The following is a 23,905-nucleotide window of genomic DNA, read 5'->3' on the forward strand; positions in this document are numbered from 1 at the left end:
TTTTTTTTTGGCTGGGGGTAGGAGAAACAAAGCCTCATAATTCAACTTTTGCTTCTCTTTGAGTGCCCTAGCAATTTCCTGATAAGCTCTAATGCCGTGATTCACTTATCAAGAGTGTTGTTCTTAGGGAGAACAATACGGGAAGAGGTTAAGGTAATGGGACCTCATGAAAATAGAACACACCTGTCCAAGCAAGTGTCCGTAATGATTCCCAAACAGGTTGCTCAGAGCTGATACCCGGTCTTTTTTTAAAAAAAGTTTTTATTCTTATTCTCTTATATACAGTCACAGGTATACATTCACATAGTTATTGTTCTTATTTATCTTTATCACTTTTACATATTTATTTTTCCATATAAAAGATTAAAATATACATTCTGGGTTGCTTTGATTACCATCCCATGCACCTATTTTATGTTATCACCACCCTATTTTTCTTTTCACTCACCCTCCATTCTCTACTTCCTTCCGTACTCCTCTCCTTTCCCTTTCTTTCTTCCCTTGCCTCTCCCCTACTCCTCTCTTCCCCTTCTCCCTCCTACCCTCCCTCCTTCTCTTTCTATCCCTTCCCTTCCCTCCTTCCTCTCCTTTCCTCTTTCTTCCTTCTCTCCCCTTTCCTCTCTTCTCCTCTCTTCCTTTCCTTTTCTGTTGTGATTATCTCTTTTCAGCTCTCAACTGGTGTATTTTCAGGATGGCATTCCCGCAAACCCGGTTATAATTTTATGCTTATCCTTCCCTTTCTTTTTCTTCACTATCATGTCATAACTAATTTTTTCTCTGCATTCTCATTCTTGAACATATACTTGTATATTAATACTTCCTTTTCTGAGACACATTCAAAGTTACTGTCTTTTTTCTTGCAATGTGTTCTGCAGAAAAAAATATTTCTGGCTTTGCCACTGTATTTCCTCTCTGACATTTTTGACCTCTTGTCTTCCTCATCTTGCATGCACGATAGTAATCAGCTAAAGGGAGAATAAAAGGACCAGTCTGCAAATGACAAACATTTGCAGTTCTTCGATCTTCTGCTTCATTAGGAACATATGGCAGGTTGACTCTTCCTGTTGTCATTATTGTGAAGTCCAGAGAGTTGGTACCATTCAGACGTTTCTTACTTTAGCATCAGAAATGGAGTTTTGCATCTTCTTGCAGCTAAAGGGGGGGACCTTGAACACAAAGCAAGCAGTTCTACTCCGAGGACCAGTAGAAAAACAATGGTGATGTTTAGAAGAGACCAGGATACTGAGCAAAGTCATTTGCCATTTGCCACCCAGTTGAAACAGCCTCAGTTGGATGACTTTAGTGTCAGGGAAGGAGGGAGATGGCTAATTGCTTTATTTATTACAATTATGTTTTTGCTATTAGGAAGAAAGAGAGATGATTTTTAGCTTCTGGTACCAAAATAACTTGGCAATGAAGTGTGTGATGGGATCATTTATACACTTACGTTCTGCTCTACCAAACACAGAAAAAGGTTTTGGCTGACCCTGAATGTGAACGTAAGTTAAAGAGGGAGGTTTAAACTAAGGGTAACTTTCTCCAATCAAGCAGAAGTGGAATTCACCTCCTAGAATTTCCCAGTTTGCAGAACCATTGCTAAAGATTTTGGGGAAATGAAGTTCGCACATTTGGAAGCTGCCCCCTGTTGAGGAAAGACTGTATAGGCTGTGTCTTGTACTAAGATAATCCAGGGCCAGCTTTTGGTAGTCTGGGTTTTCTTTTCAATGGTGTGGTTAGGATGCTGATGTGGGAGTAAGCCAGGGGTGGGTTGCTGCTGGCATTACTGCCGGTTTGGTATTTTGCGTACACGCTCTTGATTCACTCGTGTGCACAGGAGACGCATGCTCCACGTGTGTGATCATTTACACCTAAAAAGGTCTGCGCATGCACACAATGTTAGAAAAGGGAAAAACATTACATTTTTGCAATGAAGATTGTTCTGCACATGTGCAGAACCGAAAATTAAGATGGCGGCACTGAGGATAGAATCGGTTCGGGTGCGTGTCTGGCCGAGTTACTATCTACTCGGCTGAACTGGTCTGAACTGGTAGGAACCTCTGGAGTAAGCCATTGAAATGAGTTGGAGAATTTCCTTGCCACCTTAAGATAAAAAAAGTTCATAGCTTTTTTTGGATTGTGACTTACTCACTCCTGCTCAAAGGATACCGGTTAAAGGTTAAGAAGCTGCTCAGCATGGATTGATAGGCAGATGTCAATGTCTGAAGACTGGCAAAGACTGTGAAAAGTTCTTGGAGAATGAGAACACTGGTTAGCTAGGAAATTCTGCTTCCTAAGATAGGAGTGCTCCCTGGAGACAAAACGTTGCAGATGTTACAATACTTATATTTGCATTTACGACTCTAGATGTTCACCTATGTCACATTCACTGTAATTGTGATGCGAGATTGGCCTTCCATAACCACCTGATTTCCACCATAAAGCAGATTCTAGTCTCTGCATTAGCATTTTGGCTTGCTATACATAGAGATTCCATAACTGGACCTACCACTTCAGTGCTTGATAGTGCAGCTCCAGCTCTTTGGCACCTGGTAGTGTGATACTGCCCAGAGCTACTGCCTTGGTCTTCTTCCCATCATGCTAAGCATGATGTTCAATTTGCAGCTAAGTAGGCTTTGCTTAAAATGCTTTGTTCTATGGTGCGTGTGGCAGATTGACCTTTCATTCAATAAGCGTGATAGATGAATGTGTTTATTTTCTATATTCAGAACAGGAAACACCCTCATATTGCTTTTACAAGATTGCAAAATGGTTGTATTATCAGCATGATCATATGGAATTAACAATGAGGAGGCGCAAGGTGGAAAATATTATTAGACCAAGAGCAACAATTTCTCACTCACACCCCCTAATTTGAAAGCTAACCATTCAGATGAAAACTGCCAAAGTCTCTAAGCGCTTACAGGTGGAATGTTGAAATGTTTTTTGCAACATTGGCAAACAATGCTGCCAAATCACAAAACCAACGGTGGTTTATTCAATAAAACATGGTTAGACCAAACAGAGATTAGAACAGGGCAGAGGTGGTATTCAGCCAGTTGTGACAGGTTCTGGAGAACTGGTAGTGGAAATTTTGAGAGTGGGGAGGGAATGGAGATTTTACAGTATCCTTTGCCTGTCATGCCCACAAAGCCACGCCTACAAAACCGGTAGTAAAAAGTTTTTTGAATCCCACCACTGGAACAGGGATTTTAAACTCAAGTCATCATGAGGAATAATTCATTAGCTAGCGGGCTGAAACACTGAATCCTTTTCATACATTGATACAAAAGTCTTTGAATGATTGATTATGTGCCATTGAGCCAATGTCAACTCTTGGTGATCACACAGATAGATCTTCTTCAGGATGATCTGCCCCAGTCTGGCCTTTCAGTTCTTCCAAAAGTGCACCCATCACTGCTGTAATTGAGGCCATCCATCTTTCTCCTGGTTGTCCTCTTCTCTTTCTTTCCACCTTTTCCACCACAAAAAAGAGGAAAAACTTCTCCAGAACGCTTTGCATAAGGGGTCTAGATTATGATAGTTTAAATCTGGTCATTTGTGCCTTGAGTTGAAAATACTGGGTTGATATCAGTGGTGGGATTCTGTGGTGGGTAGTTTTTTTTTTTTTACTACCGGTTCTGTGGGCATGGCAGGGGAAGCATACTGTAAAATTTCCATTCCCTCCCGATCAGCTGGAACTCAGGAGGCAGAGAATAGATGGGGGCAGGGACAGCCAGAGATGATATTTACTGGTTCTCTGAACTACTCAAAAGTTCCGCTACCGGCTCTCCAGAACTGCTCAGAACCTGCTGAATACCACCTCTGGTTGATATGTACTATGTTCCTTTGTTTGTTTTCTTAACTATTCATGATATTCTTAGGAGTCTTCTCCAGGAGCAAAGTTCAAAAGTGTCCATGTTATTTCTGTCCAGTTTCTGCAATGCCCAACTTTGGCTTTCAAGAGGTATCATAGGAAAGACAATTTGCAATCTTTGTAGACATAGAAATATCATGGTGTCTGAATATATTTCCCAAGCCTTTTGATATTAGGGAGAAAGCCATGTTACTGTATCTACCACATTAGTCTGTGGCATATTTCTTGACTGATTGTTCCTTTGCTATTAATTAAAGAGCAGAAGCTATGCATCAATTCTGCATCTTCATTATCAATTCTAAGGCTGGATGCTCTATCTGTTGTCATTAGTTCGGTCTTCTATATATTTGATCCCATTTTTTTCCATGCCGCTCCTTGACTTTTAATTACTAAAGCTTGCAATCATTTACATTTTCAGCTATCCCAATCATGTCACCAGCATTACACAGATTATTGATGTTTTTTCCCCTCTAGTTTTTAAACCACATGTGTTTTCTTCTAATCCATTTCCTATGTGCACGTTTCTTCAATAGGCCGAATAAACAAGATTTCATTCTTTTGCTGGAGTCTCCTTTGCCATATTCTATCCAGGGAGTGGCTTTCAGTCCTATCCATGGGTTTTACGCAGTGGTGGGATTCAATTTTTTTAAAAAATACCAGTTCTGTATTTTAGCTTACTAATTTTAGCTTACTAATTTACTACCCCCCGCCCTGAATTTGGCAATCTTTTAGAAGACTTAAGTTGGTTTTTTATTGTTTCAATTTTTCCATCTTCAATTATATCACAGTATCATTAGAATACTGCTTCCTAACTTTTTTTAAAAACAGCTTTCTGAAATTACTTGTAAGTTTCTTCCTCAGATTTTTTTTTCTTGGATCTGGTTTCTTTTTGCTTCTTGACAATTGCCAGCAATGTTTTTCCCCTAGACATCCAGTTTGCTTTTTTCTTTTTCTTGTTTTTTTTTCTTTTCACATACATTAGGGGTGTCAAACTCAAGGCCTGTGGGGCAGATCTGGCCTGCAGGGTGCTTAGATCTGGCTAGAGGTGGGTTCCTACAGGTTCGGCTGAGTAGGTAGTAACTTGGCAGGACACATGCCTGAACCAGTTCTATGCTCGGCACCGCTATCTTGATTTTCTGCTCTGCACATGTGCAGAGCAATCTTCATTTGAAAAGATGTATTTTTCCCTTTTCTAATGTTGTGTGCATGCGTAGACCTTTGAAGGTGCAAATGTGCACACCAGTGGTGGGTTGCAGGTGGTATGCCCTGGTACGGGCATACCAGAGCCTGCCCAGTATTGTTCCGGTACAGTGCTCCGGAGGGCCCACCCGAGCTCCTTACCTGTACTTTAAGCCACTGGCGCTTCCACGCACGGGCATGGCGCGTACGGCACCTGCACGATGGTCCGCTGAGCAGCTGGAGTGTTGTGGAGGCTTGCAGAGGCATCACAGGCAGGTACGATGCATGCGCGCACCGCACGCGTTTATATGGGCGGCACTGGGCCCTTTCCAACTGTTCCGTTGGAAAAGGATCCGGAACCCACCACTGGTGCACACAAACCTTTTTGCATGCCGAACTGACAGTAATGCTGACAGAAATCCACCCCTGGATCTGACCCACAGGGCCACCGTGGAAACAGCAAAGGAGAGGCATATGGTGCCTCTGCCAGCAAAAACAGAACTCAGGAAGGCTGCCTGCGGTCCTCTGGAGTTCCATTTTCACTGGTAGAGGATTGCAGGAGGCTGTTGCAGCCTCCTCAAAATGGAGTTCAGGACCCTGTTTTCGCTGATAGAGTACCTGGGCCACTATAGGCACCCCCGACATGACTGACATTGAGTTGGCCATGGCTACCCTGGCCATCTCCTTTCCCTGAAACACAACTACTCTGACGCAGCCCTCAATGAAATTGACTTTGACACCCCAGACATACATCCTTAATAATGTTTTAGATTTCATTTCCTAATTCTCCATTTTTCCTATTTAAAGTGATTCAGTGATTCCTGAGGTTCTCCTAGAAAATGGTGGATATTTGCTGAAGATTATAATGAGGAAACTGGTTGGCTTTGCTTCTTTGTTTCTTTTGCTTGATTTGGAATTTGCATATGAGCAGTTAGTAATCTGTTCCACAATCATTTCCTTCTAACTGAGCTCTTCTCTACCTCCTTGAAACAATAATACAGTCAATTTGGTTTCTTTGTGCTCCATCTGACAATATCCATTCATATACAGTATGTTGTTTTGGTTGTTTGAAGAGTGTGTTAGCAATGAAGAAATAATTGGGTTGGCAGAAACGGCTAAAATCTCCTTCTGCCTCATTTCTGTGAAATAGTAAGATTTCTTTTCCTTGCTACTTCCAACTTTGGCATATGAAACACAAGCAGCACATCTTGCTTCAATATTCTGTGGATTTTCAGATTGAACTTGACCATAAAACTCATCAACCTTATCTTCTTCTGCATCAGTGGTAGGAGCGTAAACTTGTAAAGCTGCCATATTAAAAGGCTGGCTATGAAATCTAATTGATATTATTCAGTCATTGGCTGCACTCTACAAAAAGTACTGTTTTTGCTTCTTTGTTTTTCATATCCTCAGTGGTAAACAATGATATTCTTTCTGAAAGTGTCTAATCCCATTCCAGTTCAGTTCCCTGAAACTGTATCAATGCACAGTTGATTCACTCTATCTTTCTCTGGATTATGTTTTCCCAGATTCATGCTCTGTATATTCTTTGCTCCTACTATAATTTTGCCTTTGCAACTTTGGATTTTGTTTTCCTGCGTGGCAACATCAACAGCTACATACCCCCAAGTCTTCAATCTAGCCATATCATGAACTCATTAATAACCCAAAATATTTTTGGCTCTCTCATGAGCATGTTAAATGTCATCAGACCTGAAGGGATCTGGTATGTTTATTATCAATCATTGCACGTTGTTTATCCACATGGTTGTTTGTTTGTTGTTTTTTTGCTAAAATACTGGAATGGCTTAAAGTCTGTAGAGATTCTCAGTCATCGAGGTCATGGTTGTCCCAAAGGTGCTTTTTTTCAGGAGGCAACTGAATTTTCTTGTTTTTTTTTCTTTTGAAAACATTTCACTTCTCATCCAAGAAGCTTCTTCATCTCTGACAAGACAGTGGGGAATGGAAGGATTTATGTTCCTTGCAGACAGCAGGTCATTTGCATTCTTTTAGAGAATCATTGAACCACTTGGAGTTTTATCTGTATCCTCAGAGACCTGAGTAGTGAAAAAGCACCTTTGGGACTGGAATGGCTTACCATTGTCTTCTCTGGCACAGTATGCAATGATGACTTTGTAGCTGGCATTTTTCTATATTGCTGCTGTCTAATTTAGATGTCTTCTTGCTTTAGTTGGAAAGCTTGGGTGACTCTTCTGAGAGTGTATTTTGTTGTATACTTCCGGTGTTCTTCATGCATCTCACCAGGGTGAACCTGCCACAGCCCACTTGCCATGGCCAGCTCATCACAGACAACTCGCCACAGGACAAATCACCATGGCCAACTCATGGTGGGACCTCTTGTTGCAGGACAAAGTTACATAATATCAAAGAAATGATGGAATAGAATCATTAAATAAAGAATGCAAAAGGAGGGATGAAATGTGAATGACAAAAATTCAAATAATTTTTAATTATTTTAAATAATAAAATAAAATTGTTGAATTGCCCTGCAGTGAGCTGTCCTACGGTGAGTTGGCTGTGGTGAGTTGTCCCATGGCAAGTTGGCAACAGCAAGCTGGCCATAGTGAGTTGATCATGGCGAGTTGACAGGAGTGAGTTTGCTGGGGCAAGTTGGCCATGGTGAGTCATCCGATTCTTCCCCCAGGAACACCCTACTGGCATATAGACACAGCGTAGCAGAGTAGTAGAACAAAAGTCTCTAGTAAGTAAAAAAATGTGGTCAAACATTAAACCTATATATAGTAAATGAAGAGCATTTCATTGCAAAACAGAGCTAGTTGCAAAACAGAATTATGAAACAGAACCGTTTCATTTTGGCTACTTGACTGGCAGTGATTTTCATTAACTAAAATACCGGTATTTGGATTTATTACTAAGGATTTTATATTCTTTCAAGATCATATCTAAGAATGGTATAAGTTAGGAAACCTATCCAGTGGTGAGATTCAGCCAGTTTGCACCTATTCGGGAGAACTGGTTGTTAACTTTCTAAGCAGTTGGGAGAACCGGTTGTTGGAAGAAATCTCCTTTTGTTTTTCCCCACTTCACAGGGCTAATCCTGTAAGGAAGGCAGGAAGGAAACATTCTGGTGTTGTTTCTAGCCTAATCTTTATTGCCCTGCTTACGGAAATTGCCGCTCCGGTTAACCCCTATTACATTGTAACAGCTAAGGCGAATCGCCCATCCATGTGAGTGATGTTGATTTGGCCACGCCCAACCAGTCACATGACTACCAAGCCACGCCTATCCAGCTGGTCATTAGGGCAGAGAACCAGTTGTTAAATTATTTGAATCCCACCACTGAACCTATCCCACAAAACCTGTCTAAAAACCATTTTCCTTTTTCCTCTCTTTGTTGAGCAAAATAAGTTTCTTGTTTTTTGTTTTCTTTTTCTTTTCTCCTCACTTGAAAAAACCCCCCTTTTTTCCTAGCTAGCTGTTTTTTCCATTTTTTCAGATTCAGCCCCCGTCTTTGAATGCCTGTTTCTTCTTCCCTTAGGCATCCATCTCCCCCCCCCTCTTTTACGCTGCTGGGTTCCTTAGCCAAGCTAAACCTCTCCACTCCCTATGCTCGGTCACCCCAGGGCTGCATCCAAAGCAGCACCTGTTACAAAGTGCGAGTAGGCAAGGTTCCTAGACAATGAGACTGATCAGTGCCAAAGGCCTTGGGGCTCTGGCTGTGTGATCTGGCTAATCAGGGCCCCTTGTTGCTGATAGACAGACTGGGTGGACTAAGGAGAGCTGTTGACATGATTCTACCTGGCTGTTGTCTATAGTGTGTATCTATGAAGTGCTTGGCACATTGATCTTTCCAGGCAGTGTAGCAAAATACTGGGGGTCTTAGAAAACTATTTGTGGGGCCACACCACAACTGGACTTTGTTTTTTCTTGAAGACCATTTTGCTTCTCATCCAAGGAGCTTCTTCACTTCTGAGACCACTGGTTTAGATTCATGTAATGTTGAATGTGACTAAACTCTTTTACCTTGAAGAAAATCCCACTGAAGTCAGATTTTCTCCTTAATAAGTCCAACCTTATTGGATTATGTAGCTCATACTTGGTATGAATGAACTTTTTGTCTGTCTTAAGGCACTTTCTCCCCCCCTCTCTCTCTTTCCCTCACACTGTCGAAACATTCACTAAGGCTATTACTATTAGTCTTCTCATCGTTCCTGTCACCCATCTCCTCCCACTTATGACTGCAGGATTGTAACTTTGTTCCTTGTATCCTTACGATTTATATTGATATTGATTGTTTCCCGATTGCTTATTTGTACCCTATGACTATCATTAAGTGCTGTACCTTATGATTCTTGACAAATGTATCTTGTCTTTTTATGTACCCTGAGAGCAAATGCACCAAAGACAAATCCCTTGTGTGTCCAATCACACTTGGCCAATAAAGGATTGTATTGTATTGTGTTGTGTTGTGTTGTGTTGTGTTGTGTTGTATTGTATTGTATTGTATTGTACTGTACTGTACTGTACTCTATTTCAGTGTTTTTCAACCACTGTGCCGCAGCACACTAGTGTGCCGTGACATAGTGTAAGGTGTGCCGTGGGAAAAACACTTTATATATAGTCAATATAGGCACAGAGTTAAAATTTTTAAACATTTTCTAATGGTGGTGTGCCTCGTGATTTTTTTCATGAAAAAAGTGTGCCTTTGCACAAAAAAGGTTGAAAAACACTGCTCTATTCTATTCTATTCTATTCTATTCTATTCTATTCTATTCTATTCTATTCTCTCTCTCCTTTACTTTTGGATGTAGAATTTTGATACTTTGATACAAGTGTGTAATTTTTGTTCAGGTGATGTTCAGGTGATGTTCAAATGACTGCTAGATAAATTATTTTTGTGCATCAAGTGTTGAATTGGCCAATTCCTAGTTTGTTTTCCTTGTTTTGTAACTGCTGTTACCTTGTATCAGCGGTGGGTTTCTCGCCCTGTTCCAACCGGTTCGGTTGGAACGAGGCCAGCGGCGTCCTCGCGCATGCACACGGCGCACATGTGCACGCGCGTGGCACGCGCATGCATACTAGCGTCTGTGCGATGCTCCAGCTGCTCCTGGAGGATCGCACAGGCGCTGTATGCGTCCTGCGCATGCGTGGAAGCACAGAATTCGGCAAAACCGGGTAAGGAGTGGGCGCGGGCGCGCGCGGGCGCGGGGGGGGGGGCCCTTCGCCGTTCCTGGAAGTTACTTACTTTGATTACCAAAATGTTGCCTGTATATATGTTTCCTTTACGAAAACCCTTCCATACAAACTTTATGTACATCCCACATTGCTGAGCAGCATTTGCAAAGAGCAAATGGGCATTGCAACTGAGAGGCCGAAATATTTTTTCAGATTTTTCCTTATCTTTTGTTATGATCCAAACTAACCTAGCTAAGGTGTCAGTCAAAGGACACCCTCCCTGTAGGTGACATTTAATTTTATATTTTTTTGTTTTTAATAGGCTGAGAACAGTTTTAGTGAGGTTATTTTATCATGTTTGTGTACTCTACTCAATCCTTGGATTGAGGAAGGAAAGTAAATATCTGCTACAAAATACATAAATAGGCAAATCATCAAAAATAATGAAGTGTGTGCTGCTGCCAATCTGAGAGGCCTGAAAACATTGAAATTTTGGAGTTCCTGTGTTTTTATTCTGTACCACAATTTTGCAAGGACTTTCCATTTTATTTGTGCTCGTGAGTAACAGACCCCTACAGCTTACCATCGAATGGCCAAAATTAAAATAGCTTGAAAGGTCAGAGAACAAAAGCATTTTGCTCTCGGTGAGCATTTTTCTGCTTAAAAGAACCTCCAGGAGAGAATTTTTGTAATTTTTTTTTGACAAAACAAGTTTTTTTAATTGTGTGATTTACTTATCTCGTCTGAGATTGCTTGATATACTCTGCTGCTTTTTAATTGCTTGAAAAGTTGAGCAGTTTTTCATGTTTTAAGGAGTGCTGAATTGTATAATTAAAACACTAACAGTGTAAATCAACAGTGCAGAAGAAAGACAGCAGAGAATTAAGCAAGCTTCTTGGCATAATAATAAAATCAAACTGGCATGAAAAGGGCCCATTAGAGAGGAGATGCTGAATACTAATCCCCCCACGGAGGAGGTGAAGGTAGAGTTAGACGAGTGAGAGCATTAGGAAGATCCCAGTAGCAGCAGCGAAAGGAGGGGAGGGTTAGTGGCAGACGTCAAAACGGCAACCGCAGAAGCTCACGCATCACGAAAAGTGAGCAAATGGTGACAGCATATGGTGGCGAACAGGATATGACATAGAAATTGCTTTTAATTAGGACTTGCTTTGGGTTATGGAATCACATCTCTGGCATGCTGAGGTCCAGATGCTGCTAGAAATTGGATTGGAAGTGGTGGCAGCCAAAGTTGATTTCCCTGCTGTTTAGCTGCTGCGTTCTTGGAGGACTGGGCAGCCTCATCAGCAGTGGATGGGCTTAAAGGGGCAATTAGTCAGATTTAGGTTCAATAGCAGGCAGGTCTTAGCCGTTTGCAGGCTTGCTCAGAGGAATAAGAATGGGCTCAAAAGCTGGTCTGGAGAGGCCGCAGGTCCCCTTGATTGCATTCCACTTTTTTTCTTTAACAGAAGCAATAGCATCACACAAACAAATAGGCAATCACCTGCTGTCAAATTATTCACTGGCTTTTTCCCACAGAGTCTCTCAACTACAGGTCATAGTCACGGATCATGGACAGCTGTATCCCTAACATTCTCAGTCCTAAACGAGGTGCCATTCAGTGGGGTCACTTTATTAAGGAACCGAGCATTTAAAAAAGGAGGGGGTGTTGCACTTTCTGAGTCATTATCTAGTCTTACCTTTCACTAAGAACTAATATTGTACACCAAGTAGGGGCAATAACCTCAAAGATATAGTCCCCTTATCTTCCCTCTGACTGGGATTGTGCAACAGGGTTACTGATATAACTTATTTTATGGCTTTGTGCCCGTGCGCAAACACACACACACACACACACAAACCAAGATAAAATTAATCAAGGTAAACATGTTGTCCAAATGCAGCCACTAAATTTTAAATAGTTTTCTTTCTTTAAAAGTGGGGTGGAGGGAACCTGACTGAAAACATAAATAATGTTCTATAAATCTCTCAAGAGCCTAGCAGGTTACATGTTTTTTCCCCTGAATGTATTTTAGAAGTTGCTTGCTTATATTTATTCTCTCTCTCTCTCTCTCTCCCTCCCTCCCTCCCTCCCTCCCTCTCTCCTATCTATTTATCTATCTATCTATCTATCTATCTATCTATCTATCTATCTATCTATCTATCATCTCTCTCTCTCTCTCTCTCTCCATCTATCTATCTATCTATCTATCTATCTATCTATCTATCTATCTATCTATCTATCTATCTATCTATCTATCTATCCATCTAATTTATATATTCACCCCTTTCACCATGACCTTGGGTGGTGCACAACAATCAAATCAAATCAAATCTAATAAAAAATAATAACAACTGGTGCTTCATTTGATCTTTGTATTGCCTGCTCTATATTGTCTCCCTGAGTATATTGCTGTATATTCTCTACTTCATCCTGATCTCCTTTTTGTGGGGAGATGAAGGTGCCCATTTCATCCTATGAATTCTGAGCCCCAGCCTCGGTGACCACCTGTCCCCATGAAGGATTGAGTGGGAGAGGGATCTTAATGATGAGCATCTAACTGGAAGATGTGTTCTTTAGCTTTTGCAATGTATTACTGCTGAAAGGTCTAAGGTGGTTGGACACAAGCTTTGGCTGAAGAAGGTCCTAGGTTAAGGTGACCAGATGTCCAGCTTTTGGTGGAACAGTCACGATTTTCCACAATTTGTCCCGCATCCCGCGTCGTTATTAAAAAGTCCCGATTTTTCATTTTTCATTTTGGCGCGTTGCAGCTTGCTCGCTCGCTCCCCCGCCCATCCGCACTAAGCCAGCCTAGCCTGCTGCTCACTGATTGGCTGGAGTCCAGCCAATCAGTGAGCGGGCTGGGGGCAGAAAAGTTTAAGTTTAAAAGCTTTGCGCTGCTTGAGTCTGACCTCCATTTTGCCTTTGCCTTCTTGCTGCTTCAGGTAAGCAACTCCAGCGGCGGGACTCGGGAGGCTTCGGGTGGGCGGTGGTGGCCTAGCTTTCGCAAGGGAAGTCCTTCCCTTGTGAAGGCCTTCCCTAGCGAGGCCGCGGGCTGCCAGTAACCGCCGCGGCCTAGCTTTCCCCCCCGCCCCCTCTCCACACCTGCTTAGTGACCCTAGCCTTGTTATCCCTCCACAGTCCAGTTCAGTGTCTTACCTGTTCCTGCTGCCTCTCTGCCTGCCTGCTCCCTGTTGCTTCCATCCATCGCTGCGAGGATCCATCGCATAGGAGTTCTGTTGATTCTGCCTGCTGCTAAGTGAGCTGGGTTTTTTTCTTTTATTTTTTAATGTATTTTAAAATAATATTTTATTTATTGTGCGTAGGATTTTTTTTAAATAGTTTTATTCTGTGTGGATTCTTTTTTTTAAATAGTCAGGAGTCATTGACACTGAATTTGCACTTTTAATAATCAGGAAGCACATATTGAGTTTCTTTGAAAGAAAATCCAATAATTTAAAAATCCAATAATTTGTTTCCTGGTATAATTTGTTTGCTTATTAGTAACCTATGACTGTCACTAAGTGTTGTAGCTTATGATTCTTGATGAATGTATTCTATTTTATTTTTCTTTATGTACACTGAGAGCATATTCACCAGAGACAAATTCCTAGTGTGTCCAATCACATTTGGCTAATAAACTACTCTACTCTACTCTACTCTACTCTACTCTACTCTACTCTACTCTACTCTACTCTACTCTACTCTACTCTACTCTACTCTACTCTACTCTACTCTACTCTACTCTATTCATTTCTATTTCAATTCTAACAAGGAGTTTAGCTTCTCTCTCTTGAAAATGTAAGCTAGCATAAGGCATTACAATGCAAGCTAGCCTTAGCTTTCAAACAGTTCATTTAGTGACCAAAGTTACAATGGCATTGAAAAAAGTGACTGATGACCATTTTTCACACTTAGCGACTGTTGCAGCATCCTCATGGTCACGTGATCAACATTTTGATGTTTGGCAACAGCTTCGTATTTATGATGGTTTCAGTGTCCTGGGGTCATGCAATTGTCTTTTGTGACCTTTTGACAAAATGGGGAAATCAGATTCACTTATGTTACTAACTTATCAGCTGCAGTTATTCACTTAAGAACTGTGGCAAGAAAGGTGGAATAATGGGGCAAAATTCACCTAACAAATCTCTCATTTAGGAACAAAAATTTTGGGCTCAGCTATGGTCGTAAGTCAAGCACTACCTGTACATTAACCATCCTTTCTCTGGAGACAGCATGGTCATTCTCACTGCTTCAAATGGTGGGGGGGATGGGGTCTTGGGGAGAAAAAAGTTTTTGGTTCCTACACCTGTGGATTAACATCACATCTCCTTGGATGAGTAGCCAGGGATAGAATCTGATTCTTTTAGGCCAATGCTTCTCAACCTTGGCGGATTCTGGGAGTTGAAGTCCACGCATCTTCAGGTGGACCAAGGTTGAGGAACACTGCTTTAGATGGAGAGAAAAGTTGATGGAAAGAATCCTAAAAGCTACTTAATGTTAACAGTAAAATAACTAGATAAAAGCAGAGATTGAGTCTCTAAATCATAATTAGATAGTAACATTCTTCTTGCCTTACAATGAAGAGTAATGGGGACCATTTTAAAAAAACCTAGCAAGGAGGGAAGTGTGTCAAAGTATTGTGCATAGAATTTTTTAAAATGGTGAGAAATATGCCAAAGAATAAAATAATACTGTACATAATTTTTGTAAATATATTTAATAAATATAAAAGTAAATAAATGTATTATATTTGTAAATTGTAGTTATGTTGAAATAAAAAAACATATTACATATTTTTGCATTGTATGAAAATTTTTGTTGCTCCATATAAAATTTTTAATCAAGCCCCCCCCCCCCCCCCCCGGTCTATGGTGTCTCACTTTACCAATCTAAAAATCTGGTCACCTTATCCTAAGTTCTTGTCAGTTCATGAGAGTTCATGACTTGGAAGACATGATAACAAGGCCAGCCAATGAATAGGCATAGCAACTAAGTCAGCCAATGAGGGCTATTTGGAAACTGAAACAGTATTTGCTGTGTGAGCAACAAGGAGACAGCAAGGAGCCTGGGAGTGGCTTAGTTCAACTGTTCTGTACTAAAGCTCTGAGTCTGTGCTGAGCTCTACACTAAACTAAAACTGAAACTGTTCTCTCCTCTGCCTATGTTTGCTTGTACTTACTACCATGTTGGAAAACCTGTTTTTGGTATTGTATATTTACTTCATGTGTCATATTATATATAAAGAGAAGTTAATGAATCCTGCCGAATCAGTTACCTCCAAGATGGGATGGGATGGCTTATGATTCAACTCTTCCTAACAGATTGACACTTACCTATGGATCTACCCCTCTCCATTTTACTCATACCCTTCTTCTGAAAAAGAATTAAGAAGTCAGGGATGTACAGTATATGTCAGTAAAAAAACATGTTTTTTTAAACTGACGTATCCTGTACATCCCTGACTTGTTTTAATTTTTCACATTGGTAAAATAATATTCCAGTCTGGTTGATGTTTTTTTCTTTTTTTTTAAAAGAAATGTCACTGTTTAGCTTTACGGTTTTTCTTAATACACTAATATTTTTGTGTGCAACTTTCTTAATTTACATAATTGATCATGTAAATTGCCCAAGAAGTGTTTTAATGCAAATTATCTTGGGGGTTATCCTTTGACACATACATTTCTCTGATACAGGCTTTTAAAATGTAAATTCTGTGGATGTAAGCTGTTTTTAAAAATATAACTAATGCTGTGTATATGGAATTTTCAGTAGCATGCCTTCTTTTCAGATGTGGAGGTTTTCCTATGGGTTTTTTTTTTCTGAGGGAAAACAAATCTATTCCATCTATTTTTGCCACAACAACAACAACCCTGAGAGGTGAGTTGGACTGAAAGAGAGGACCAAAGTCATTCAACTGGCTTTCATGCTTAAGGTGGAACCTGAACTCATACATAGTCTCTGATTTCTAGGCCAGGGCCTTAACCACTATACAAAACAGGCCAGTGGTTACTAGTGGTTCTGTGGGCGTGGCAGGGAAAGGAAACTGCAAAATCCCAATTCCCGCCCTACTCTGGGGCCAGCCAGAGGTGGTATTTGTTGGTTCTCCGAACTACACAAAATTTCCATTACCGGTTCTCTAGAACCTGTCAGAACCTACTGAATTTCACCCCTGAAACAGGCTTTCTAACAACAACAACAACAACAGCAATACACAACAAACAGAGTACTTCAGTGAGATTATATTGGTTTTTTTGGAACTCTGTGGCGAAAAGAGAATTTTAACCTGAAAAGTATCTACAAATGAATTATTGGAATTTTAATGAACTGCCATAATTTCAGTAGATTTTAAAATTTGTTGAGCCAATCTTCATTCATGACAACTACTTGAACAAGTCCCTGCATTTTCCTAGTATGATTTTTGGAGGTGATTTTACCCTTGCCTTCTTCCTAGGATTGAGTGTGTGTGACCAGTGGTGAAATTCAACTTTTTTTACTACCAGTTCTGTGGGCGTGGCTTGGTGGCAGTGGCAGGGGAAGGATACTGCAAAATCTCCATTCACACCTCACTCTGGGGCCAGCCAGAGGTGGTATTTGCCAGTTCTCCGAACTACTCAAACTTTCCACTATCAGTTCTCCAGAACCTGTCAGAACCTGATGAATTTCACCCCTGAGTGTGACAACCCACCTGACTGTGTGCCAAAGATAAGATTAAATCTCACAGTCTCCTAGTTTCTAGCTGGGTGCCTCAACCACTAGAACCAAACCATTCCCCCCCCCCAGCAGAAATGATCAATGGATTTATTTCCAATGACCCCAACCTCTAATTTTGGAATGTAATTGCAAGGAGCAGGGCAGAAGCTGCCAAGCTAGAGGGCTGAATCAGCAGAATTGAGAAATATGCAACGTTGCTCATACTTGAGCAATAACCACTTGAGAAATTCAGAGTCTCCTCTAAATTGATTGGACAAAGTTCCCTTCAGCCAAGCAACCTCCGCCCTGGGAAAACCAAGATGTGGATAACTACAACCTTACTCTGCAACTTGTTTGAGGATTTTTTTATATATAAATTGGAAAAAAAAGTGACTGTTGCATTGGAAACTCCACTGGAGGGCAGATTTAGTACCACTGTCACTTGTGTCCTGTGGGACATATTAGAAAGCACTCTTAAAATATGAGTGATATTCTATAAAAGGATTTAACATTATAGAGCATCAAACCTGTAGCCCGTGGACTGGATGGATCACACGCTGGCCATGTCCACCCCCAGTTTAGCGAACGGGAAAAAAGTTGCAACACATCACGTGGTGACAACGTGTAGTCGTGTGTTGGACACCGCCATTTTAGAGCTTGTTGCAAAAGCTGGACAAAAAGTATTCTAGCTGAAATTCTTGGTTTATTTCAGCATGGTTGCATTGTAATCTGTGATTGTAGCATCTTTTTCTTTGTCACAAAACAACTAAATTTCAGGTCCCTTTGGAGATCAGCATATCTGGATTCTACTGAATCTTTACACTGACTCATAAAACTATAAACAGATAATAACTTTTTAAAGACCAGGGTGACATGACAGTATGAAATGGCATTGCCCACAAAATGCATGTTCACTGTGTCCGTGTGATGTGCAAGGCATATTTGGGAAATGCTGAAGTATAATTAGTTCTCCCAAAACAGGACTAGTTGTATGGTAATAGATTGGTATACAGTATATTTTGATGTGATTGTTATATATACTTCCAGCTGATCAAAAGCAACAGTTTGAATCCTTCTGACTAGGTTTCAATTCACATCTTGCTTTAAAAACCATTGGAGGAGGTGGATTGCTTGAAAGGAAGAATAAAGGAGGAATCGGAAAGGTGGAAATAAAGTTTTTTTTATTGGGAATTTAGCTGCACTCACGGCATATTTGCTTTTCCATTTCCAAACATCTGAAGCCAAGACTAAGACTAGCAGCAGCAACTGTTTTTCCTGCTGCAAAGTTCCTCTCATCACTTCTCAGAATGCATGTCAAAAGTAATAGCAAACTGTGACAGTCAAGGAGCCACATTTTACACACCTAGGAATCCATCTTGGCAATGAATGCTCTGTTTTGAAGAAGGAAAATGGCTTTTTCTGTGAGAAAAATAAGTATTCGAGACAGGCAGGAAAGAAAACTGAAAGAAAACTGGACAGCCACTTGTCAGAAATGGTATAGGCAGTGGTGGGATTCAAATTTTTTTACTACCGGTTCTGTGGGCAAGGTTTGGATGGGCATGGCAGGGGAAGGATACTGTAAAATCTCCATTCCCATCCCACTCCAGGGGAAGGTTACTGCAAAATCCCCATTTCCTCCTGATTAGCTGGGACTCGGGAGGCAGAGAATAGATGGGGGCAGGGCCAGTCAGAGGTGGTATTTACTGGTTATCTGAACTACTCAAAATTTCTGCTACCGGCTCTCCAGAACTGCTCAGAACCTGCTGAATATCACCTCTGGTATAGGGTCTCCTGCTTGAGCAGGGAGTTGGACTAGAAGACCCGCAAGGTCCCTTGTAGCTGTATTCTGATTGATTGATTGATTGATTGATTGATTTATATTATCTTCTGAACAGTTGAAAGGCTTTGAAATGGGGAGACTGTGCACCATAAATGAGAAATAAACATGCATTTATTGACCAGGAACTTAACCATAGTTTACCAAACAAACCACAGAGGCCTGGCTTGCAAATATCAATAAGCCATAATAAGTTTACATTTCACTCTATGGCATCATTAGTGGGTTTACAGATCACACTAAACAAACAACATGACGTTATGGCTTAACATTAGGGACGAATCAAGTGGTTGCACTATAAATCTATCATCTGTAATGTCACTGGAAATATGTGACAGCTACTCATTTTTCCTCTGGTACAAACAGGCAGGGAGTTCCCAAGGCATTTTTTTAAAAAAAAGCAACTTCAAAATCAAAATCTACAATTGTTTTCTCCAGATTTTAGCACAGGAATGCAGCCTCATTTCTAAAAAGACGAATGAAACGTGACTGAGTAACATTTGGGGCTGGTGTGAAGTAGTGGGCTGCAATCCGAAATGCCTGGGGTTGTAGCTGTTTTGTTTCCCAATTGCCTGTCCTTGGTAGGATGATGTTATTCTACAGGGAGGGCAGAAGGGTTGCTCTGAGATTCTTTGTGCTGTATATTTTCTTTTTTTCGAGACACAGATAGTGCTGGATATAAAAGTCAGCCTCGAATTAAAAGCAATGTTGGCTTAGAAAGAGCACATTATGCAAACACCGTGCCTGCATATGGCTGTGTGTTTCATTAGGTTTTGAACTTTATTGATGTAATTTAGGTTAATGCACTTATTATTTTGCATATCTGTTACATTGTATTATCCTGCCCATGATGGAGCGCTTAGATACATAAGATCAATAACTGAATGATAATGCTTGTAAATTTATATTACTAAAAATTTGCCACTCTGTGGGGTTCACTGAGATTCTTTGACAGTTTCTTAACCATCATTCGTACCATCTTCTCTGTAGGCTGTGATATCTGATTGACGTTGTATAAGTAGCCTAATGGAACTGCAGTAAGGACACGGGAAGGCTAATGCATGCACTGAAGTCAGAATTCTTTACTATGATTTATCAAGCACTTAAGTTGATCTATAGAACAGGAGGTATTTTTGAGGTTGTACATCTTGGCCCATTTTGTAGCAAAGGGCAAGGGAACTTTAGCTTTGAGGCAGGATTATAATTAAGTTATAGCTTAAAAGAACACATAAATGAGCATGGATGTTGAATTAGCCAAGAAGCCCTCCTGAAATACTAGCGAATAGAACTTTTGAAGGGGCTTGAAGTTCATTTCACACATGGAGTTCCTAACATGGGCAAATGAGTCAAGTAGTCAGATCTTCAAAAAAGCTGCTGACCCAGACATCTCCAAGTTAATCTCACCTCACACTTTGCGGATACTTTGCAGCTGCTAGCAGATACTTGGACCTTTTGGTCAAACCTCACATCACAGCAAATAGTTCTCAAAATTCCAGGGATGTGAAATGAAGGTTGAAGGTTCATACTTGCGCCTTGCCATTCAGCAAAGAATCAGTGTTAGTGCTACTCCTGAGACTAAGGGTAGAATAACCTCTTGTATCTCAACTCTGTGTGCTGTTGCAAAATATTATGGTCGGTCCTGACAATCCACTCAGGGCTTTCTTGAATCACAGAGCTGCCTCTGTAAAAGTCAACAGCTTGACACTGAAGCCAGGAGCCAGCAATTAAAACTGCACCCTCTGCCAAAGACTTAATGCAGAGATGCACTACGCCTCTCTAGTCTGAAGGACACATTAGAATGGAGTATCAGAAAGTCACCTTCCCCAAAAATGTTCTGGCCTAGATCAAAGAACTGGATAGACCCAAAGATAAGATTTGATGTTACTGGATTTAAATGTAATTAAAATCAATCTGACAATCACCAGTGATTAATAAATTTTTATGTACGTCACTAACTGTCTTACAAGGGTTCTGAATTTATATTATTAAGAACCATGAAGTTCACTGAATATATGGATGTGCTCCATATATTAATAAACCTTCCCTTTGGTCACGTTAACAAAGTTACTATTGGGTGACAAGTTGTGGAAGAGATTTGGGAGCTGTGTCCCAAATTTTGGGCATAGTATTCAATTGAATCAGTGGAATAAATTATGGGAGAGAAACTACAAACTAACAATGTCAGCTACTTAGAAGGAGAACCTCTACAAAATGTTCTACCAGTGGCATCTACCACCAGCCAGAATAGCTAAGATGTTCCCAAACTGATTGCCGGAGTGTTGGAGGTGTGGGTATAAGCAGGGAATGTTCTACCACATGTGGTGGACCTGCCCCGAGGTTGGAAAATATTGCTGCAAGACAGTGGTGGGTTTCAAAAATTTTTGGAACCTCTTCCTTAGGTGTGGCCTGCTTTCCGGGTCCACTGGTGGAACCTCTTCTAATTGGTTCGGTAGATTTGACGAACCGGTTCTACCGAATAGGTGCAAACTGGTAGGAACCCACCTCTGGTGCAAGATAAGGAAGAGGCTGGAAGAGATAACTGAGCAAAGGATAGAGCTGAAGCCAGAATTGTTTCCCCTGGGAATCTTTGATGGGAAAATGGAGAATAAAATACAATACATAATATTACACATATTAACTGCAAGTAGAATTGTACTCACACAGAATTGGAAACAAATAGATATCCCCCCAGACTTGATTATAAGAAGGAAAATCTATGAATGTGCAGAAATGGACAGACTGTCTATGGAAATGAAGGAGAGGGAAGAAACTGAGTATTATCAAATTTAGAATAGATGGTATTCCTGGCTTGAGAGTAAACGTAAAAGAAGATATAAAGGGTAAAAGTATAATATATAGAGAGTATTTAAATAAGGATATAACTTAGGATAGTCATATAGAGACAGATTTTTTTGTAAATAGGATTGTTACATAAAATATGTACACTGATATGGAAAAGCTGTTACAAGTAACACTAAGACCGAGTGGCTGGTGTGTTTCCCTCCTACTAATTGGCCAAGTTTTCCATCTCTCAGGCTGGGGGGTCAAACAGTACGCCCCTCAGACAGGGTTCGCAATTTGGGAGTCCTCCTGGATCCACAGCTGACTTTCGAACACCACTTGTCGGCTGTGACCAGGGGGGCATTTGCCCAGGTTCGCCTGGTGCACCAGTTGCGTCCCTACCTGAACCGGGAGGCCCTCACAACAGCCACTCATGCCCTTGTGACCTCTAGACTGGACTACTGCAACGTGCTCTACATGGGGCAGCCCTTGAAGAGCATTCGGAGACTTCAGCTTGTCCAGAATGCAGCCGCGTGAGCGATCGTGGGTGGACCTCAGTTCACCCACGTAACACCTATCCTCCGCGAGCTGCACTGGCTGCCTATTAGTCTTCGGATACGCTTCAAGGCGCTAGTCGTCACTTATAAAGCCCTTCATGGTATTGGACCTGGGTACTTGAGAGACCGACTTCTGCCAATTACCTCCAATAGACCGATTAGATCCCACAGATTAGGCCTCCTCCGAATTCCATCCGCCGGCCAATGCCGACTGGTGACTACTCAGAGGAGAGCCTTCTCTGTGGCTGCTCCAACCCTCTGGAACGAGCTCCCCATGGAGATTCGAACCCTCACCACCCTCCAGGCCTTCTGCAAAGCCCTTAAAACCTGGCTGTTACGACAGGCCTGGGGCTAAAGAGCTGTTGCCCCCTGCCTCGAATGGTATGACTGTTGTGTGTTTTTAAATTATGTATTGTTATGTTTTGTCTTTTTATTTCCTGTTTGTACCCCCCTTCCCTGATTTGAATTGTGAGCCGCCCTGAGTCCCCTTTGGGGAAAAGGGTGGCATATAAATGTAATAAAATCCAATCCAATCCAAATCCAAGTGTAAATTTGTGTTTTGTTTTTTAAATATTGGAAAATGTAATAAATATTATTTTTAAAAAAAGAACCATGAGGTTCACTCAATATATGGATGTGCTCAATGTATTAATAAACCTTGCCTTCTGTCACATTAACAAAGTTACCATTGGGTGGTAACAAGTTGTGGAAGAGATTTGGGAGCTGTGTCCCAAAGGATTTAGAAATTGGGTGAAATCCTAAGGCACAGGCAGGTACAGGAAATATGTCCTGAGCTGGGATAGGTCAGTAATTACGACACAAAAGCTGGTTCCCCATTAAGAAGGCATAAGAACAGCATCAAGAACAATGATATGTATGGATAAGGTGACCAGACAGTTCCGCTTTTGGCTGGACAGTCACGATTTTTCAAAATTTGTCCCGTGTTCTGCGGCGTGTTCAAAAAGTCCCAATTTTCCAAAAGAAAGAAAAGCAGCCGAATCATCAATTTTAAAAAGGACGCCGTTAAAAAAAAGTTTTTATTTCTCTGAAGTGTTGTTCCCGATGTGGCGTTTAGAGGGCAGTGGTTTCCCTCCCTCTGCTCGGCTTGCTTGAAGCGCCCAACGAGGGGCGAGGCTTCCTCCCCTCCTACGCGTGCGTGCGCCAACGTGTGACTTTTTGTGACAGCCGTCCGGTGGCGTCAGGCGGGGGGGGGGCTTTCCGGTGGCGGCAGCGCAGCGAGGAGGAGACTCGGTCCCGGGCCAAGCGGCTCAGCCGTCGGAAGTTGTTTTTTTTTGCCCACTTCTCTCGGGCACTGCTCTCCCTGCAGCCATGCCGTGCAAGCTGCCGTCAGCAACCTGGCCTGGGTGAGCCGAGGGGAGGCAGGCGGAGATCTGGTTGGGAGAGGCTGGCGATGGGGGGTGGCTTTTGAAAGGGTTGGGGGGCGTTGGGGGAAAGCAATCGGAGGAAGGCTTTTTTTTTATAGTTCAGGTGCTCCAAGCCCCCCCCCCCCGGTCAATGGTGTCCTGCTTTACCCATCTTAAAATCTGGTTACTTTACTTATGGAACATAATAGGATCCATGTGCCATGTCGCCCAACAGCATGCTGGAGAATCATCTGCTGTTCTTATTGCATACAAGCCAAAGGCATATGTTTTTTTTAAAATCAGGGCAACCTGGTCTATCCAAAAATGAGATGGAGCATAATGCTTCCGCTTTAGCTTTTCAGCCCCAATCCAGGAGCTTTCGCAGGCAGTTGCTTTCACGAAAAACTATTTTTTGGGTTAAATTTTATATTTTACCAATAAAGAAACAAAGGGAGACTAGTATAG

Source organism: Thamnophis sirtalis, unplaced genomic scaffold, assembly GCF_051295495.1.
Source record: "Thamnophis sirtalis isolate CommonGarterSnake01/CBP01778 unplaced genomic scaffold, rThaSir2_p1.2 scaffold_3, whole genome shotgun sequence".
Taxonomy (NCBI): Eukaryota; Metazoa; Chordata; class Lepidosauria; order Squamata; family Natricidae; genus Thamnophis; species Thamnophis sirtalis.